This window comes from Sardina pilchardus, chromosome 10 (genome assembly GCF_963854185.1).
Source record: "Sardina pilchardus chromosome 10, fSarPil1.1, whole genome shotgun sequence".
NCBI classification, from domain to species: Eukaryota; Metazoa; Chordata; class Actinopteri; order Clupeiformes; family Clupeidae; genus Sardina; species Sardina pilchardus.
In genome coordinates, this window is record NC_085003.1 from 19,938,671 (window position 1) to 19,945,816 (window position 7,146).

Sequence of the window (7,146 nt, forward strand, 5' to 3'; positions counted from 1 at the left end):
CCCCAGCATACGAATAAACTGTGTATTGGAATTAACTACAGCAAATGATATTGCGCCACCAATTGGCCTGGAGTGAGAAACAGGCATTAAATTCACTGAGATCATGGCTGCAAAAGAGTTGTGTATTATAAAGTAAGAAAATAAGTAAATGTAATTTATAGAGCACATTTAAAACAGTTTCCACTGACCAAAGTGCTGTACATATGGCTAAAAATAGAGAATAAAAGAAAATCAGAACAATCAAAATATAAAAGTCAAGCACAGAATAAAGTAAGCCATCCAAAACGCACACTTGAATAGAGGCACAGATATTTGATCAGAAAATGACTTAATTATAAGTAAAAGCATACCATTTAAGTAGCCAAAAAGTATCTATTATTGACACTACAAGTAGCCCATTATAAAACATACAGTACTGAAAGTAGAAGAAGGCCTACAAACTACAGTACTATTAAAGGCTTTTGATCATTCGATGTCAGTCAGGACATTGAATAGGTTATTGAGTTCATGCAGCACCTTAAAACGTGGTGCCTACATGTGATACATAATGTCTTCGAAGCCTGAGTAAAGGTATGACTGCCATTATTTTTTTACTGCTATTTCCTTATAAAGGCCTATACAATTCATTTTATCCAAAATGTTTAGAAAGGCAGCTATATCACCTTCCATAAACATGCTTAGGGAGCCTAAACAAATGTGCCATTAATGAAAGGCAAGCAGTTAGACAGCCTACATAGGCCTTGGTGCGGACCATTGGTAATCACCTGCTGTGCTAATTTTTAGCAGGTCAAAACAATATTTCTTTGAAGGTATTGGCCTATATCCTGGGCAAATTGGTTTTGGTGTTCTGCAAATCAGGCTACATTTCAATGTTGTGTTCAACTGTGAAATACAGCCTACAGTTCTTTAGATTTGATTGTTTCCTAAAGTTGCTACACTGCAGGTTACTACAGGTCATTTTCAACTCTGATGTTCATGAAAGTCAATGTTCCACCAGAGGTCAGTAATACCCTGGAATAGTATTTCTGTCAATGTCTTACACAAGATAGCAGTTTCCCTTATCCTTGTTTTTATCCTGTAAGTAACATTTGGCCCACTTTAGAGAAAATTCCTGCCTAAATGTTTATGTAAGCGACGACTGAGAAGAGATAAAGACCACGAGAGGAGAGTCTCTCCTGAATAATGCTTTTGATGTGTATCTTTTTTTATCTTCTATGTCCCCTTGACCAGACAATCCCCAGAGCAAGACCACTAGAAATGTTGCAGACTTTTCCATGACATCTTTGAATAGGCTATGTTTTCAAAAACCATGCTGTTGTATTTTTTCTACGAGAAGCAGCCTTACTCAGAGTCTCTGGAAAGCTCTGAAAACCTGCACTGTTCAATACAAAGAGCTCCACAGACCTTCAGTTTGAATAAGGTCAGTCTTTTTCCCTGTTGCTAAGGCTTCTAAATGGAAAATATCGAATGAGATGGACTTGTCCTTGTGTTTGTTTATGTGTGGGAAAGCAATCATGTCCGTAAGATTTCTATTTTATATAGGTCAGACTCTTTTTGGAAACTTGTGTCAGTGTAAAGGTTTGTTCTGCAGGTTGGTATGAGGGTTTCCTTCAGTAATCATTATTCCACAAGCTTGTCAGTTCCAACAAGGCCTGAAATTTATGATGCTGGAAGGTCTAAAGGCTGGACAGGTTTCCATCAGTGAAACAGAACAAAAGGGCTATTTTTAGCCTTGTTTTCACATCTGGGTAGCATCAGCAGACAGTCATGCTTTTTCACTGCCGTACTACAGAAGATGACAACCTGGGCAGCTGTGACATATGATAAGAGGTCTGCTGTATGATCTGTTATGATCATGATGTATATGACGACGTCATCCTGTTTCGCCGTATAAACTACTTTGACATTGACATGTTCTCAAGTTTTCTTGTTTGGGTTTACTGACTGTTGTTGCATAGTCTTGCCATAACCGGCAGAGAGGTAGACTATACTGAAAAGGCTAACACAATCCTTTACAAAGAAATACCAACAACAGCACAGTGGCTGATAAAAGACTAACTTGTAATAAGTCATGTTTTACGGCCATATAGTTCACAAAGTCATGAGGTGGACACTTTTTTTCTGACATTTTATACGCAGTGGTCTTAGACCACAGAACTAAACAGTGCATTTATCATAGTTGAAACTACATGTCTTTATCTATCCTTTATATGCCATGACAATTCATTTGGAGATGATAGCAGTCCTGATTACCTATAATAACATCTTTTTAAAAAGTGGAAGTTGTTGTATAGTGTTTCTTTAAGTGGCTGAGTGCATATGCCGTTGGGGTATAGAGGGAGTAAACAAGGTCAGTTGGCCTCTCTCAGCTCTACATAATGGCCAATGTCTCATCCTGACAGGTGCCTCATCACATCAGTACGTTAAAGCCTACATCCCTTTTGTCAATAGGCGTTTTAATGGCCTAGCGCGCAGTCATGCCGCAGGTTGACTTTGAGGACAGCCAAGGCCTGTTCGGGTCACACAGGGTAGCATTCTTGGCAGGGTAAACTTTGCATTGATGAATCTGTTTGGTTGTTGCTTCGACACCAGGAGGAGGAGGGCAGTGTACGTGTGACGTGTGGGTCTGCGGTCATTCTCCGTGGCGGGCAGCCTTTGTTCTCACCCTTGGTTGGTTGTTCCCCAGATTAGTGCTATTTACCCAGAACTGCTGGCAGTCATGAAAGGCAGGCATTTCAACTATTTTTAATTGCACAGAGCCACTTTCAGTTCCCACTGTCAAGGCAGAGTGAAAAAATTTTTCCCCTTGTGTGCTATCTGTCAAGGCCAAAGCAGAGCCATACAGACAGAAATTAAATTTGGCTTTGAAAGGGCCTTATTCACTGTTGGCCCTCACAGTTCTATGTGGTGGCTGTCCCACAGCAAAACTTCAATTATGCGTCTCATCAATTTACTGCACTCATTAACGGCGTGTCCCCATAAACTATTCACAGAAATAAATCTTGGCTGTTCCGTCTGCTATAGAACAAAAAAGAAAGGCACCGCAGACAATGTGGCCAAAGATGAAATATTCTCATTATATATTACTGTCCCCCTAGTCCAGCAGAGCTGTAAAACTGACAAAGGAAGGGATCATTTTTTGTTTGACTGAGCAAGATTTACTATCGGGCTGTGAGCTCAGTTTTTTCTAAATTTCCTGGACTGGACACAAGCTTAGTCATGTTGTGAATATGTGGATTTTGACAGAATCTCATGAATCATGACAGTGCAAATGCTCAATACAAATGCCCGACAGCGTAAATATTTAGCTCCAGAGCTATCCTGTGTAAATACCCAGTGGGATGGTATGTCTCAGGGGACTGTATTATTACAAGACAGAGATCACACAGTGGCGGTTTTGTGTGGCCCTCTCCTCATATTGAGGCTACCCCCTCTCTCAGGGACAAGTGGATTTTCCTGTAATGCCCCCTTTGACAATACCAATGCTCTTTCTCTTTTCCTTACAAAGCCCAGGAGACTCTGGAGATTAGGGCAGGACAGCGGAAAAAAACATCATGAAATGGACGCTGCTCCCCCTGGACTATCTGTCATGTAGGACCAATGCAAGCAGGAAGAGGTGTCCAGCTTCAGAAAGTAAAAGTCCATCCATATACCCTTGCACTTAGCACAGGTGATTTTACTAATTTACCTGATCTACCTGACTGAAGAGTTGTCTGAATTATCTGATTAAGTGAATGGTTGAAACAATGTGTGGGATTTTTACTTTCTGAACCAGTCTATCATGTCGCTATTCAAGATCAGTGATTCTTATTGAAATGGTATTCAAGATATGAGCAATTTGCTGACATTTTAGCAAGTCTGTTCTTGGATGCTAGGTAAGTTGAGCTAAAAACAAAAAGCATAAAATCACCCCACTGGAATCTATGACTGAAACAAGGCAAACACAAACAAGTAGGGCTTCTAAACAGTGTGTCCTCTTTTCTCCTTTCTTCAGATGAATGGGGTGACTGCCCATGCAGGGCACATCTATCTATTTTCCCTGCCTTTTATAAAACTCCTGCTTACACACTGATGTCTCCTGGCTAGCGTGAAGGACCCAAAGTCCACTTCACAGCTACTTCGTGGATGCCCTTGTCTTCTGACGATGCTAACAACAAAGAAGTTGAGGCTGCTTGGAAAATAGGCACAGTGGGGTTTCCCTGGTGAACTGTACTGTTGCTATGCATTGCTTTTTTGTGCCATTGATATTTCATGTCAGTGTCAGAATTCGCAATTGCAATTTTGAATTCTTTTCAATTTTGTTTCAAGTTACTTTCACATGACTTTGACACTTTCTTTTCAGCTGCGTAACACCTCTTTCGAAACCCTGGGTATAGTTTGTGCCTTTTGGGCCTTTTCTCGGGTATCACTGTAAGAAATATATAGGTAAAATTACAGGGACATACTGGCAGCAATTTCGCCAGCAATATACTGTATTATTACAGTATTGATACTGTAAAATATAATTACAGTAAATAGCTGTGAGCTATCAGTATAGCTGTACAATTGCAGTGTGGCTTTGTGAAATGACAACATATAATCCATCTTTTCTATAGAATGTCAGCATGATATTGTCAATTTAGTGCTGTTGCTGGAATATAATTTACAGTACAACTCTGTTTTTGTAAATTACATCAGGTTTTTGTATAATTGATTATGTGCTGTGAATTTACAGTGATAGACGAGTTTTCCCAGGAGCATGCCTTTTCCTCCCCAAAACACACACTAAACCAAATTTCACCAAACCAATGCAGTTTGTTCACTGAACAACTTTTAGTATTAAGGTTTTCAGCCAGACTGGCATTATTTCAGCGTTGTGCTATGCAACTGAACCCTGCACTACATCAAGTGTCAAAACTGTTTTGGAGGAATTATTTGCGGTTCATATGCTGGAAATTCATCCTCCATCTGTGATTTTTCCATACTTGTTTTTTCAGGTTATTCCGACAGGTTTGGCATTGTCAGTGAATAGACGTTAGCAGTCTACTGTTTACGTAAACATGAGATCCTTAGAATGAAATCTACTCTGTGCTATTCTTTTGGCTCTGAAAGTGTTATTAACAAGATGGCCACACAAGGCATGATAAGTTTTACAGTAAAACCTGCCATAGGCTACATAAGGCAGACACCATATGGGGTGTAGGTTATACACATCCTTTCCATGTTGCATATTGTAATGTAGCAGCTCACAGTATGTTGGACTCATACGCACATGCATTAGGACCTGGTTGTCATGGGACCCATGGTTACAAGGGATATAACTGTCAGTTTGAGCGCAAAATCAATAAAAAAGCACCATGAAAAACTAGAATATGGATGAAGTGAGTCCCCGGGAGGCCTGAACAACAGGAGCAGCGGAGGGCATGATTGTGTATCACTGATTCAGAGCATGTGTGACATCCATACTCCCTAGAGAGCCCCCCCCCCCCATGTGCTCTGCTTCACCTGGCCATGCTCACTTCCTGTCCAGCCCCATGCTCCTCTCAGCTCACCCATGCCTCACCAGCAGACGTCACAGTCACAGTGCACTAATGATCCAAACGTAAACAGATCATCAATGTAGTTATGCAGCTTTTGACCAAATGCTTCATGCAGCGCTCACCCACAGCCCATGGAAGTATGTTTGTGTATGTGTTAGAGTGTGTGTGTGTGTGTGTGTGTGTGTGTGTGTGTGTGTGTGTGTGTGTGTGTGTGCGTGTGATTGTGTGTGCATGCGTGTGTGTTTGTGTGCATGTGTGTGCGTGTGTTTGTTTGTGTGTGTGTGTGTGTGTGTGTGAGAGAGAGAGAGAGTGAGAGAGAGACAGTGAGAGAAAGAGAGAGAGAGAGAGAGAGAGAGAGAGAGAGAGAGAGAGAGGACAAAGAGCAGGGAGATTACAAAAGCTCTCAAGAGATTATAACCCGATAGCATGCTTTCCAGGCAACAAGTGTGCAATGCCGTGGTGTAAAGCAAAGCTAGTCCAAATGCTAACAAGCTGACCTGGAAAACAGCCCCACGGCCATTTGGGAGTCATAAACAATGCCGCTCCGTACAAGTGGACGAAGCTTCTATTCCCGGCACACCAGTTCACAACCCCATTGCACGCATGACCTGATGGACACAGAGGCCAACTGTGTATAGGATTCTCTAATGAATGTGACTTCCTATGAACAAAAGCAGCTTCATCAGTGGCCATCAACACAGGAGCACTCAGTGGGTGAGGGCCGTGCTGTTTGCCTCTCTGTGGCCAGGGTCTGCCAGCGCCACGCCACGCCAGCGCCTCGCCACGTCTGCTCTGAGTCATCTCAATCATCGAGTGATTCATCGCTGACATTCGATGGAGCTCCTCATCCTCAAACTTGTAACATGTCTCAGTTCCATATGCACTTGATGAATGCAGTCCCAAGAAATACAGAGTAGATATAGCTGTGGTTCCTTGTAAATGTTAGGTTGTTTTATTTCAGTGTACACAGTGTTTTGTGCTGCTAATGGTTATTAGATTGAGAGAGTTAAAGAAGCATTAGGGGGATCTAGCTAAAAGCCAGATTTACCAAACACCAAAAACAGCACAATTGGCACTGGTCTGACAGATCTAGTGAGCTTACTATCTCATGTGTTTGGCAATATAGGCTAGAGGTGCCTGGTGATGTTCTGACCTGAATCACAAGTGTGGTTATCACCCTCTCACATGGTCATATAGCCTCACAATACGGGAGAAGCCTTCATGATGTGCCTTTAAGAATATAATACATATAGACTGCTCCACTGTGGAAATGAGCTCTGTTTGTAGTGTGAGGGGTCTTTAGATGATTTTTAGAGATGAATGTCTTTAATCTGACAAATTTTGGTCTGACGGAGACAATCCAATATCTACAGGGGCGTTTCTTCTGCATGTGTACAAGTATTTTGAATTGTGTAAGGATGACTCTTGTCCTGCAAGTTTATCTTAAAAAAAAAAATCAAGATTCTGACAAATGGCTGCGCTAAAAACAAAATAAATCTTAGAACTTGGAAAGAAGCCAACAGCGTCTGGCATGATGTTGTTGCTATGTGACATGCTTTACAGCTGCTAGCTTGTCCCTGTCCCTTTGTCCTCCGTCAGTGGCTTCTTCGTCTGCAGGTCTTTAATT